The sequence below is a fragment of the Helianthus annuus genome, chromosome 13, assembly GCF_002127325.2.
Source record: "Helianthus annuus cultivar XRQ/B chromosome 13, HanXRQr2.0-SUNRISE, whole genome shotgun sequence".
Lineage (NCBI taxonomy): Eukaryota > Viridiplantae > Streptophyta > Magnoliopsida > Asterales > Asteraceae > Helianthus > Helianthus annuus.
The window spans coordinates 83,385,702-83,400,930 of NC_035445.2; the positions used below are offsets into that span (position 1 = coordinate 83,385,702).

Consider the following 15,229-nt stretch of genomic DNA (forward strand, 5'->3'; position numbering starts at 1 on the left):
TATAAAACCCCATTACTTGTTATTCGTTTGTCAGATTCTTAATTTTCCACAGATCGACTGCGGCCGCAGCAGTCAGATTACAATCGATGGTTACTGCTTTATCTCCTATGATTGATGAATCTGGCCTCTGGATATGGCAAAATCATCTGTAAGTGGTATTTGATTTTAAATTCTTTTCATCAATATCGTTTTTACTTTGATCAGAAACTGGTTCTGGTTTTATTTCAGTCTTTCGTTTTTTTTTTCGTGATGTAGAATCGGTATCATCATGCAGGGTGTTGAAGAACGATTGTTGGCTGTTCAGAGGATTTCGGAAGACAATTTCGTCTCAGGTAGCTTTTAATCCATTAAATTCTGTATTCATTTTAACAAGCTTTAATTTCCTATATATTTAAATTTAATAACGTTTTTATTTGAATTTTGAGCTGATTTGTGGATCTATAATTTCCTATATATTTCTCTGGGGCTTGATTTGGGGTTTTTAATATTTCATTTGCCTATCTTACCAAACGTATTCCTTATGATTTTTAAGAACCATAGTCTTGTTGCTTTTTTTTATTTTTTTGTTTCATGTAAAATGAATTTTGACCAAGATACAAATGTTAACGCCCTTGCTTTGCGGTTTAACTTTTTGGTAATGTGAATCAAGATTCATTTTGATTCTTTTGGTAGGTTTTTTAAAAGAGGTTTTACAATAACACATAAAGCTTCAAGTGGTTCATATGCATACAACTTGTACAAAGTTTATACTAAAAAAAATTGTGTGGGCTATGACATTGTCATCGAAAACACAAGTACCGTATAAGGCAGAAAACTTGAATCAAACTAGCATTTCATGTGAGGGCTTAACAACTTAACATTCTATGTTATTTCATTTTTTAGGGAAACGAGTCTTCATCTTATCAGGCTCATTTGACTCAAAGAACCACTTACACTACTAAAAAAGTGGTTGCTAGCCATCTACGTCGCCCGGGTAGTTAGGGTGATCTTGATGTGAAGTGGGTTGTTGTTCATGGCAAGCATGCTTCAGAAGAAAACAAATTGGAGACTTGGGTGGAATATATGTCAAGGCATCATAAGAAGACTCGGCATCATAAGAAGACTCTTTGTTGCAGCAGTAGTTCAAGCATTATGTAATAGTTCAAGCATTATGTAATGGTGCAATTCAAAAAGCAGATGAAGTTTCTGCCACACTTTCTTGTGCAAGCCAGTGTTTTTTAGCTTTAGTTGAATAACAATCACATAAATGAATCTTGAAGATTATTGATTAAAGTTTTAGCTATCTTTTTTTTAATGATAGAACTAGGTTTGAACCCCGTGTATTAGACCTGTTAAATAAATATAATTTTATATATTAAATAATTAAAAAACCCCGTATTTCACAAGTTAAATAAAACTAATTTTATACACCAAATAATAATTATAAAAAGTTTTATTTTTAAAAACCCCCATGTATTACACAAATACAGGTTGAATATATGCAATTTTGTATGGTAAATAATAAAATTAGTTATATCTTTAAAAAAACTTTGTGCATTACACGTGTTGAATAAATCTAATTTTATATACCTGTTAAGATAATAAAAAAAGTTATATCTTCAAAAAAAACTAATGAATATACTCGGTACACGATAGATAGAGTGACTGCGAGGATAATGAGGATACACAATGTTTATGTTAACATGGGACTCTATGGTATTAATTTTTTTATAGTTTATGGCTAATATTCACGTGTATGATGATAAAGTTACACAATGATCTATGTTTGAATATTATATTTATATTTATATTATTTTAAAGAAAATATTAGATTAGATAATAATAATAATAATAACAATAATAATAATAATAATAATAATATTGAAGGATTGCTAAACGGTGATTTGAAATTTGTGACTATATTATGTTTATATTAATTGAATAACATAATATTAGATTTCAAGGATAAATAATTAAATCTAATGAAAATTTCAAAATATTATATTATCTCGTAATTGTTTTTATGAAGTTAAGATATGAGTGTAAAATTAATATCTATACTATATAATAAAAGAAACCTGTTTTGTGACACGTGTCGCATTTCTATGCATCCTCAGAGTTGTTTTCCCACTGATTTATTTATCTCTAATTTAGTTAATATCCTTAAATTACTCATGATCTTCTATCTCTAATAAATATGTAATTTTCTTTTCACAAAATGAGCCATACAGGTAAGTTTTATTTTATGTTTTACGGATTTTTTAGTTTAAATATAATTTATATGTTTTGTAATTGATAAGTGATAAATTATAATTATAGATAAGTTTTTTTTTATTTTATGCATTCTTTACATATAAATTTGGCTTTAAGAAAGATGATATAAAATCATGACATTGAATTTGTAATCTTCTGAAACTGAGAGGATGCGTTGCATAGGTGAGATATCTTATGCAATGAATTTAACATAATTTAAAAATGTGTTTACAGATATATTACACAAAAAATAAAGGATGGCTACGATTTTGTATAATACCTATTCCCGTGTAACACAAAAATATTTTGTTTTGTTTATATATATTTCATACAAATTCCATATATTATTTCGGTGACAAACCCTCAAATATAAAAAGAAATAAATAAACTAAATGATGTGTTGACATCTGGCATTAACTTATTAGAAGTTATATTAGATATTTCCTAAATGAATTTATTTGATTAATTTATAGATTTCATAACAATTTTATGAAAATTCTTAAGGTGACGGTTTTCTTTTATATTCTAGAGGTAATTTATTTTATTTACAATGTTTTTGTTGTTGTTATTATCATTATTATTATTATTTTGTGTCATATGTTATAACTTAGTTAGCCGAAGATTTATTTTCCCTCTTATTTCACTCTCTTTCAGATTTTATTATTCAATTTTATTACTTTTATTAAAAAATCGACAATATGTTATCACAAATTTATTTTATAATATTTTAATCTTTATTATTAACTATATTTATTTTATTCAACCCGTGTAATACACGGGGTTGTATCCTAGTTAAATTTATATTAAATTCAATTATATAATTTATCTTTTAATTAAATTAGATATCAAGGATAAATAATCAAATCTGATGGTTCAATCCATAATGGTATCGACACTCATTATAATCATAAAAACAAATACCTCAGAACGTGAGTAAAATAACCTACTTGCGACGGAACATACGCAAGTTAAAAAAACATTACCTTGAGAAAAAACTAAAAAGAAACGAAAATAAATAAGTAAAAAAAAACTAAAAGTTTTGAATCTAATAGTAATTACAATAAAGTGTAAAAGGGAAAACTAAAATTGAGGGTCAAATAGTAATTATAATAAAGTATAAAGAATGAAAACCAAACAAAATTGTTAAGATTAATGGCTAATCATATTACTACTAAAGTTGAGAGGCATATGATAAACTCAACAAAAATAGGTGCAAATGAAAATTCTAAAAAATGACAAAAAACATTGTATGGTAATATTTGTTACATCAACGAATATTAAAATTTGTTGCGTTAAATAAATGTAAAACCTATTTTCTTAGGTTATAATTAATAATTAAATTTATATTAAATTCAATTGTATAATTTATCTTTTAATTAAATTAGATTTCAAGGATAAATATTAAATCTGATGAAAATTTCAAAATATTATGTTATCTCGTATGCGAATTGTTTTTATGAAGTTAAGATAGGAGTGTAAAATTAATAATTAAATTTATATTAAATCCAATTGTATAATTTATCTTTAAATTAAATTAAATTAATTATTGATAATTAGGTAGAATAGATATGTGGGAAAACTAAAAAATAGATGTCTCCAATGAGTGTGACATGTGGTTTCTTTTATTATATAGATAGAAGATTATACATGTTTGTAGATTAATAATAAAAAATAGTTTTTATCTAATCCTTTAAACATGTTATGATAGATTTTGAATTTTTATGTTGATAATGAAAAGTGATGATTATCTATTCTCTTTAATGATAAATTTTTATCTTTTGGTTTAGTTTTGTAATGGCGTTTTCATTTTTTGTTAATATTAAATTGTAGATATGGACAACTGGATTAATATAATTAAACTATACGAGGACAATTGGATGAAAAGAAAAGAACGATATTAAATATACTAGAGTTAATTGCCAAAATCGTCCCTGAGGTTTGGGCAGGTTTGCTATTTTCGTCCAAAATGACACTTTTGTGCTAAATAGCCCCCAACGTTTGTAACTTTTTGCCATTTTCATCCAAACCACTAACTTAGTTTATTTTTTTATTTTTTTTTTGTTAAGTTGATGATATTTGGATGAAACTGGCAAATATAAAACCATAGGGACTCTCACAACCCCAAATTACCACCTAGGGAGTGTCCCCGTTAGGCGTGTGACGTCCCGACAGGGAGCCACTAATTACAAGGAACCATACAAGTTTTCAAAATAAAATTCTCAAGTTTTAATAAAGAAAACACCAATCACGAGTTTAAATGTAAACTAGTATGTTCAGCGGAAGCAAGTAATAAACTAAAGTTAAGTTATTCAAAAACCAATGTATAATAGTGACAATAATCACATGAGTCCCTCTAGTCACCCCATGACCACTCCTGCTCCTCCAGACAGCAAGTTTCCAGATCCAAGATACCTAATGACCTGCGAGCATGCAACAAGTGTATCAGGCAAAGCTGACGAGTTCACAGTTCATGAAAATGTTTGTTACCAAGTGATTATTCCAGTTCATTAACAATTGCAAAAGAAATATTGATAATATCTCGATGATAAACAAGACAGCTCCTGTTGTATGATTTGCCCTTTCCTCAGTGCTCCTATCAAAGCACTGGGCCCGACTGGGTAATTAGTTCACAACCGTCCTCCCCGGTACGGTGTGAGGGTGCCAAACCTAAGTAGCGCTACCAACTAATACCCCGTTACTTCCCCGGTAACAAAAGATGGGACTTAAGAATGATAGAATGAGAATATTATCCAATATACCAGTTTTACCTAAAAGACTTATCCCTCCCCGGGATATCCACTGACTGTCCCAACCACCGGGACTCATGCTCAAAAGTAGTGAACTCACCTTAGTTTTGCTCGGTAGAATTAATTACACGTTTCACACAATGATTAGTCAAGCCCTATCATATTACACATATCAATCAGTTCCACATTTATATCCGTCACATGTTTCACAAATAGTGTACTGACATTAGACTTGAACATCTCTCAACACATTGCGATTATTCACATCAAAAACACATTCCCTACTCAAGTCCCTAGCTCGAGTAACAGTTTTACAACTCAACAGCTCCTATTACTCTTGCATGAATAACCATGTGTATCAATTTATCTAAACAAGGAACACACAAGAAACATTTGAACTCACTGTCCTTAACATCGTAGGCCCACTCAAGTATTTACGCACACCTATTTACAAGGCCCAAACACTATCCTTTCTACCCGGCACAAACAGTTAAGCCCCCCCCCCCATTCACAGCCCAAAAATCAAGGGATTAATACAAATCATAGTCCAAAACAATATATTATCTATTTATGTGTGCGACCCACTTGACCTTAACACACAACCGTTTGCAGAACATCATTTATAATCCTTATACCTTGAGCCTATGCATGTGATTATCACTATGAGATTGTAAAGTCCTGAGTCAATTTTGCTACACATTAATTATCATTACTATATCGACACATAACCACAAACGGATCACAGTTTCCTCATGGATTTATTGCTGGAACATGTTAATCATGTCCTAATATACATGTACGCCCCCACATACTTCTTGTTCCCACCCAAACCGGATCAAATCTTGTGCATACGACATAAAGCAAATCATGCGATTCGACTAATACAACACATTCTAAACACATATATACTCATTATCATCGGCCACTGCTATGCCTCGTTAACCTTTGTGTTACCAACATATATTTTATTTGACTGTAGTTAAGTTATAACACGGGCGTTCTAATTCATCACTAGCATCAAGAGAGTTCAAGTAGTGAATCATGGCCGCAACAAAACATCAAGCAAATTAACAGAATGATCAATTATACTAACCAGAATATAGGGTGCTTAATACGAGAGTTCAAGGTGTCTCGGATGAGGAAGAATGGCCGTTGCCGATCGTACAGGAAGGAGGCTAGACGTATATTAGGGTTTTTGTGTGATTGTGTATTTTGTAACAATGATGGATTACATGGGTCATGCGTATATACGTACATCAGAAGATCACTCGGCCAGAAGTGGGCTTCCTTTGGGTTCTATTTGGGCCGAATAAGATGTTATCACTAGTCATTTGGGCCAAGTGTACGTAACCATCTTGTGTGCACATTGTTGACTAAGGTGTACATTTAAATAATGTAGGCTTTTAGTATTTAACATGGTATTTAACATAACGAACTTTTAGTATTTAACATGGTATTTAATATAATGAACTCACAATCAATTAATCCTAGTGGTGCCATGTAATTTAAACGGGTTTAATGGTTTACCAGCATATACGCATTGACATCGTGTAGTGAAATGTGAACAATAGTGATATGAGTTAAGTGCCACGAAGTTAAATGAGAATCACCTTGAAAGTTCAGATTGTCACATCATCCCCGACTTGAAAGAAATTTCGTCCCGAAATTTGACAAGTAAGCACAAGGAACGAAGTGAGAGATCGGGATTGTTGCGGAGTTTGCTCGGGTGCCACATCATCCCCAACTTGAAAAGGAATTTCGTCATGAAATTCACCAGGTTTACCAGGTTTAGACTTATCTTCAGGGAAAAGTTGAGGATATTTAAGCTTCATTTGATCCTTACGCTCCCATGTGAACTCCGGTCCACGTCGTGAGTTCCAACGAACTCTAACAATCGGGATACGGCTATGTTTACGCATCTTGACCTCCCGATCCATGATCTCAATAGGCTCTTCGACAAACTGTAATTTGTCGTCGATCTTCAACTCTTGAAACAGCACAATCAATGTTTCATCAGACAAACACTTCTTCAACTGCGAGACATGGAAAACATCGTGAACATTACCCAACTCAGCAGGTAAATCAAGCTTGTAAGCGACTTGACTTTACCGATACGCTCCAAAATTCTAAACGGCCCAACATAACGCGGATGGAGCTTCCCGAGCTTCCCAAAGCGTACGACACCCTTCCACGGCGAAACTTTCAACATAACACGATCATTAACTTCGAACTCCAAAGGTTTTCTGCGCTTGTCGGCGTAGCTTTTCTGACGATCACGCGCTACTGCCATACAGTTTCTGATCTGAATAATCATTTCTGAGGTTTCAAGTACAAGCTCAGGACCTGTGATCTGGCTGTCACCCACCTCAGCCCAACAGAGAGGAGAACGGCATTTCCGCCCATACAATGCTTCGAACGGAGCTGCCTGAATACTAGTGTGGTAGCTGTTGTTGTAGGAGAACTCTATCAATGGCAAGTGTTTCTCCCATCCTTTCCCAAAATCAATCACACATGCCCGCAGCATGTCTTCAAGCGTCTGAATGGTGCGCTCACTCTGACCATCCATTTGTGGGTGATAAGCAGTACTCATATCGAGTTGTGAACCGAACGATTTATGCATTGACTGCCATAATTCAGAAGTGAAACGCGGATCTCGGTCTGAGATGATAGAAGTTGGCACCCCGTGCCTAGAAACCACCTCCTTAAGATAAACTGCTGCAAGCTGTGAAAACTTATCTGTTTCCCTGATTGCCAGAAAATGCGCTGACTTCGTGAGACGGTCAACAATCACCCAAATAGTATCATTTCCAGCCTGAGTCCTGGGTAACCCTGTAACGAAATCCATGGCGATCTACTCCCACTTCCACGTGGGTATCTCTGGCTGCTGAAGTAGACCCGAGAGCTTCTGATGCTCTGCTTTGACTTTAGCACAAGTCAAGCATTTACTCACATATGTGGCGATGATAGCTTTCATATTCGGCCACCAATACAAAACTTTAAAATCCTGATACATCTTATCTGATCCCGGATGAATAGAGTATCGTGACTTGTGCGCTTCATCCATCACAAGTTTTCTGAGATCACCAAACAGAGGAATCCATACTCTTTCCATAATATAATAGATGCCATCAGATCTCTGTTCGAGCTGCCTTTTCATACCTCGCAAACCCTCAGCTTCAATGTTTTCTTCCTTTAACGCCTCAATCTGAGCCGTACGAATCTTATCAGGAAGGTTCGAATGAATAGTGAGTTGCAATGTGCGAACCCATTTAGGCTTCGTCTCCTTTCGGCTAAGTGCATCAGCTACTACATTAGCTTTACCTGGATGATACTTGATATCACACTCATAATCGTTCAAAAGCTCTATCCAACGCCGTTGCCGCATATTCAATTCTTTCTGGTCGAAGATATGCTGAAGGCTTCTGTGATCGGTGTAGATGGTGCATTTGGTACCGTACAGATAGTGCCTCCAGATCTTCAACGCGAAAACCACAGCTCCTAACTCCATGTCATGAGTCGTATAATTTTTCTCGTGCACCTTCAACGATCGAGAAGCATATGCTATCACTTTGTCGCGCTGCATCAACACGCAGCCGAGGCCCTAAATAGAAGCATCACAATTAACCACAAAATCCTCGGTACCCTCTGGTACAGATAAAATCGGCGCGCTGCATAATTTCTGTTTCAAAAGCTGGAAAGCGTCCTCCTGTTTCGTTCCCCAAGAATAAACAACGTTCTTCTTTGTCAAGGAGGTGAGCGGTTGAGCGATTTTTGAGAAATCCTGAATAAACCGACGATAGTACCCTGCAAGACCAAGAAATTGTCGCACCTCCGAAGGATTCTTTGGTGCCGCCCAATTCCTAATAGTATCGTTCCTAGCAGGATCCACATGTATACCCATCTCGTTAACTATATGCCCAAGAAAGTGTACTTCCCGAATCCAGAAATCACACTTCGAAAACTTCGCGTAGAGCTGCTCCATCCTCAGGAGCTCCAAGATAAGACGCAGATGTCGCTCGTGGTCTTCCTTGCTCTTTAAGTAGATCAAGATGTCCTCGATCAAAATAATAACAAAGTTGTCGAGATACGGCTTGCACACGCGGTTCATAAGATCCATAAAGACCGCTGGTGTATTGGTCAATCCAAACGGCATAACCAAAAACTCATAGTGGCCATACCGCATCCGAAAAGCCGTCCTGGGAACATCCTCCTCTCTGACTCGTACCTGATGATAACCCGACTTTAAGTCGATCTTGGAATAATAACTTGACCCTTGCAGCTGGTCAAACAGGTCGTCGATACGTGGCAAAGGATAACGATTCTTGATTGTCACCTTGTTGAGCTCGCGGTAATCTATACACATCCGAAAGGACCCATTCTTCTTCTTCACAAACAACACAGGGGCTCCCCAAGGTGAAGAGCTAGGTCGGATAAAACCCCTATCCAACAGCTCCTGGAGTTGATTCGACAACTCCTGTAACTCTCTTGACGCAAGACGATAAGGAGCGCGAGCAATCGGGGCTGCTCCTGGCATGAGGTCGATCTGAAATTCCACCTAACGATGTGGGGGTAAACCAGGGAGTTCTTCAGGAAACACATCAGGGTAAAATAGTCTTTTTTTTTCTTTTTTACTTAAAAACATATTAAAAGAATATTGAAGTATTAAAAACCCAGTCTATATGCGTTATCAGATGTACTTTTACTATGTTTTAAAGTGAATTTTAATAAACATAAAAGTTTAGTAATCTATTTAAACTAGATAATCATATTTCCATTATTATTAAAACACAATATACTTTTTTATAATATACATTTATGAAGTGTTTGTTTATTTGTTCATATTCATTTAATCAATTACATGACATATTAAATTCATTAATTTATAGTTACTTGATGTTTATAATTTTAGGGTTTCTAAATTTCGTATATTACAACTCGATTTCCCATAAAGAAACATTGTCCTCGAAATCAATGTTACCACAAGTTACAAATAACCTTGCTAATACTTTGTACAAGATATTACAGCACGCTAGTGGTCTAAACTCATTAACATAATCTGGACATTTTGATTTAGGAATGAAATGGAAATTGATTGTTATCTAATTATAGAGAACAATGGTCACTTCATAGAAGCAGCAAATTTACCTCTCTAGTTGAATTCACAAAACATGTAATGAGAAAAGTTGAATTTTAGTTGCTTAAAGCAATTGAAAAAAATATCAGCAGTTTAAAAAAATATTCAAGAAATAATTGCAAAAGATAATTTAATATCAGAGCATAGAGAGGATTGAATGTAGCATGTAACTACAAAGGATGGAATAGCATGCATCTTTGATGTAAAAACCTGTATTAATTACAACTTAAACTTTTCTAAGATATTTAGCAAGGGATTTGGTCGAACATTTCAAACAAGTAAAAACCCCCAAATTTAGGGATGGGCTGTGTAATTCTGAATTGGCTAAGGGGCTTTTTGGCAACCTCTGAATGAGTAAGTGTTGAACCAGTAAGAGATCTTAACCATTAAGTGTTAAACTACTAAGAGGTCTTAACCGTTAAGAGCTAGTATAATGCTTAACCATTTAGAGGCAAATGTCTGACCAATTCAGATAAGAGGTCTTAACCATTCAGACTCAATATAAGGTTTACCCATTCAGAGGAAAATGTCTGAATCATTCAGACAAGACATTTGCTCATGAAACAAACAAGTCTAAGAATTAACAAAATCAGTGATCAACAGACAAATAACTTTAGTTACAAGTAATCTCCTCCTAATAGTAATAGTGCTGATACTCCTAGTAGTTGGTCGGTTTGCGATCCAAGCTTCATAGTTCGGGGTCAATGGTTCTAACAATTCACTTTGGAACATGGAACCGACCATGTAAAACGACTCATACATGCACACACATATATATAATATGCATACAAATTTCTTTTTTAGAATATGTAGATATGTATATGTCCTACAATCATCTTTATGATTTAAAAATTTACTACATACTAATGTTTTTGAGAACAAAAACAATTCAAACTGTCAAAACCCAACCAACCAACCCGATTCGGTTTGTTGTTTTCTAACCCAGTTAGCTATTCTGTCTAGACTTTACATCAAAACTAATCAAATCAAATGAGAATGAGACGACAAACACCACTAGAAAGGTATGAACATGTATCTTTTACTTTAACTATGATAAACTTTTATGTAAGTGCATAACTCACTCTCTCAGTATCTCTAATGCTTTGTACAAGACATTACAGAAGCTATTGGTCTAAACTCATTAACACATTCTGGACTTTTTGATTTAGGAATGAAGTTGTGTGAGGTTTTGATGGATAAAAGGATAATCACAACAAACCAATTAGTTCCTCCATAGTTGCAGCAAATTTTCATCTCCGGTTGAATTCACAAAACAAGTAATGAGCAAAGTTGAATTATAGATGGTTAAATCAATTTAATCATAATCCGCTCTAATACCTCAGTTTAAAATAATTCTAGAAATAATTACAAAAGACTATACTAAATTTAATATCAGAACACAAAAGGATTGAATAACATGCATCTTTGACATAAAGGCCCGTATTAATTACAACTTAAACTTGTCTGGGATATTTAGAAAGTGATTTGGAAGAATATTTCAAACAAGTAAAACGCCCAAATTTAGGGATGGATTGTGTAATACTGAACCGTCTAAGATACACAAATTAAAAGCAATACCTCTGGATATAGATCACAAATAAAGATCAAGCAATATACACTTGTGAGAACTTGGCTTACAATTTTCTTTTTGTCTTGTTAGCATTGACACTTTGGTTTTGTTTGTCCACTTGAAATTTCATGGAAGAAAATTGTGTTTGACCAAAAATAGGCCAGAACAAATAAATGTGACGCAACTATGTTGATGCACTTTTGTGTAGATGGCGCTAGTGATGTTCGAGACCATTCGGGTCACGGCCGAAGTCGACGGCGTTCCTTAGTCGGTTCAACTCGTCGTACACGAGATGTGTGTGGAGAAGATACAAGAACAACATCATCATCATGACATCATGATGATAAAGTCATGAATTGTAGTTTCTATGAAAACATCTGCACAACATTCGTGACTTCATATCCACTTTCGCATGAAGATATACATGGCCACCTTCGGATGGTGAATGACAAAGACCTTCGGTCAAGATGTCATCTTCGCATGAGATCTTGGACCTTCGCATAGTCTGTATGTACTGTTTAGTATAAATACCATGTTAGGCCATTTGTTTTAGAGAGCTTGCATGAGCTATAGAGAGAGAGTGTAGAGAGAGAGAGAGAGCTTTGTAAGCGTTGATTGTATCAAATATTGTAACGAACTCTACTCGATCGAATACACGAACCCGTTTAACGTTGAATCTTTATCGTGTAATACTTTCTCTCGCTCGGTTTGTGCCGTAGCATGGATTCCGCACTCGTTACGGCATCCGAAACGAGAAATCATCTTAGTCCGACGATCTGTATCGGGAACTACAAACTAGTTTAAAACGAATTTTTCTAGCGAAAGGAAAAAATACACATAAATAACAAAATCAATGTGCAATGATCATAGGGTTTGTAACTTCGTATCTAAAAATGGGATACTGGGATGACAAATCCTGAAAATTTAAATACATCAAAGTGTTATGTATAAACTACCAAAGTGAAATGTTTCTATGCATTTACCGGTAGCAACATCTATTGAGTTATAGTTCGCATGCAATAATGAACATCACTCCCTCTTTAGATCTAATACAAAATTACATCGTTGTTTTGTTTAATATTCGAAGCACAATTTGTGTATCTATAATAACTTATATATTTTCCCACATGGCTTTCCGATTCTAAAAAAATGAACCCATTGCGGAAACTTCCATTCCAAACTAGTCTCTGTTTTTTTTTTTTCTTACTTTGCACGTTTCTTTTACTGCGCTAACGTGCCGCCTTCTTCTTCGAATATTAACTGTTTATTCACCTACATAAAGACAATTAGGTGAAAAAATTAAGACATAATATTACTACTTTAAGATATGAACGATTAGATTAATAGAAATAGACAAATGGGAGTAAAGGGAGGGGCTAAAATGAAAAAGAATTGGGTTAGAATTCTAGGTTAAACTGACTATAAAACCCCATTACTTGTTATTCGTTTGTCAGATTCTTAATTTTCCACAGATCGACTGCGGCCGCAGCAGTCAGATTATAATCGATGGTTACTGCTTTATCTCCTATGATTGATGAATCTGGCCTCTCGATATGGCAAAATTATCTGTAAGTGGTATTTGATTTTAAATTCTTTTCATCAATATCGTTTTTAGTTTGATCAGAAACTGGTTCTGGTTTTATTTCAGTCTTTCGTTTTTTTTTCGTGATGTAGAATCGGTATCATCACCTAGGGTGTTGAAGAACGATTGTTGGCTGTTCAGAGGATTTCGGAAGACAATTTCGTCTCAGGTAGCTTTTAATCCATTAAATTCTGTATTCATTTTAACAAGCTTTAATTTCCTATATATTTAAATTTAATAACGTTTTTATTTTGAGCTGATTTGTGGTATAATTTCCTATATATTTCTCTGGGGCTTGATTTGGGGTTTTTAATATTTCATATGCCTATCTTACCAAACGTATTCCTTATGATTTTTAAGAACCATAGTCTTGTTGCTTTTTTTTTATTTTTTTGTTTCATGTAAAATGAATTTTGACCAAGATACAAATGTTAACGCCCTTGCTTTGGGGTTTAACTTTTTGGTAATATGAATCAAGATTCATTTTGATTCTTTTGGTAGGTTTTTTAAAAGAGGTTTTACAATAACACATAAAGCTTCAAGTGGTTCATATGCATACAACTTGTACAAAGTTTATACTAAAAAAAAATTGTGTGGGCTATGACATTGTCATCGAAAACACAAGTACCCTATAAGGCAGAAAACTTGAATCAAACTAGCATTTCATATGAGGGTTTAACAACTTAACATTCTATGTTATTTCATTTTTTTAGGGAAACGAGTCTTCATCTTATCAGGCTCATTTGACTCAAAGAACCACTTACACTACTAAAAAAGTGGTTGCTAGCCATCCTACGTCGCCCGGGTAGTTAGGGTGATCTTGATGTGAAGTGGGTTGTTGTTCATGGCAAGCATGCTTCAGAAGAAAACAAATTGGAGACTTGGGTGGAATATATGTCAAGGCATCATAAGAAGACTCGGCATCATAAGAAGACTCTTTGTTGCAGCAGTAGTTCAAGCATTATGTAATAGTTCAAGCATTATGTAATGGTGCAATTCAAAAAGCAGATGAAGTTTCTGCCACACTTTCTTGTGCAAGCCAGTGTTTTTTTAGCTTTAGTTGAATAACAATCACATAAATGAATCTTGAAGATTATTGATTAAAGTTTTAGCTATCTTTTTTTTAATGATAGAACTAGGTTTGAACCCCGTGTATTAGACCTTTTGAATAAATATAATTTTATATATTAAATAATTAAAAAACCCCGTATTTCACAAGTTAAATAAAACTAATTTTATACACCAAATAATAATTATAAAAAGTTTTATTTTTAAAAACCCCCATGTATTACACAAATACAGGTTGAATATATGCAATTTTGTATCGTAAATAATAAAATTAGTTATATCTTTAAAAAAACTTTGTGCATTACACGTGTTGAATAAATCTAATTTTATATACCTGTTAAGATAATAAAAAAAGTTATATCTTCAAAAAAATTAATGAATATACTCGGTACACGATAGATAGAGTGACTACGAGGATAATGAGGATACACAATGTTTATGTTAACATGGGACTCTATGGTATTAATTTTTTTATAGTTTATGGCTAATATTCACGTGTATACGTGTATGATGATAAAGTTACACAATGATCTATGTTTGAATATTATATTTATATTTATATTATTTTGAAGAAAATATTAGATTAGATAATAATAATAATAATAATAATAATAATAATAATAATGTTGGTGCACTTGTGTCTGTACTTTGTCTGTATTCGGTCTGTATATAAACGATGTCCTAAGTCTGTAAGTTGACTAAGTCAACCATCCTCCGGATTGACTTGGTCAAACACTTAGAAAGATAAAAGTCTGTCTCGAAGGATAACCTCGAAGGATAATATTGATCCTTCGAGGTGCTCGAAAGATATGGTTCGACCATGGTTCGACCATTAGACCTCGAAGGATGATCCTTCGAGGTCCATGCTGATCATTCGAGCTTGTTGTCATCGAAAG

The 15,229-nt window shown here is 34.0% G+C and overlaps 2 long non-coding RNA genes across 2 annotated transcripts; both read left to right on the plus strand.

Moving 5' to 3' along the window:
* Positions 1-255: 255 nt before the first annotated feature.
* Positions 256-1,272, plus strand: LOC110926879. Its single transcript, XR_002585422.2, has 2 exons — positions 256-332; positions 883-1,272. It is a non-coding gene; the product is annotated as an uncharacterized LOC110926879 (long non-coding RNA).
* Positions 1,273-13,161: 11,889 nt separating this feature from the next.
* Positions 13,162-14,376, plus strand: LOC110902877. The gene is made up of 3 exons (XR_002571484.2): positions 13,162-13,251; positions 13,358-13,434; positions 13,979-14,376. It is a non-coding gene; the product is annotated as an uncharacterized LOC110902877 (long non-coding RNA).
* Positions 14,377-15,229: the final 853 nt, after the last annotated feature.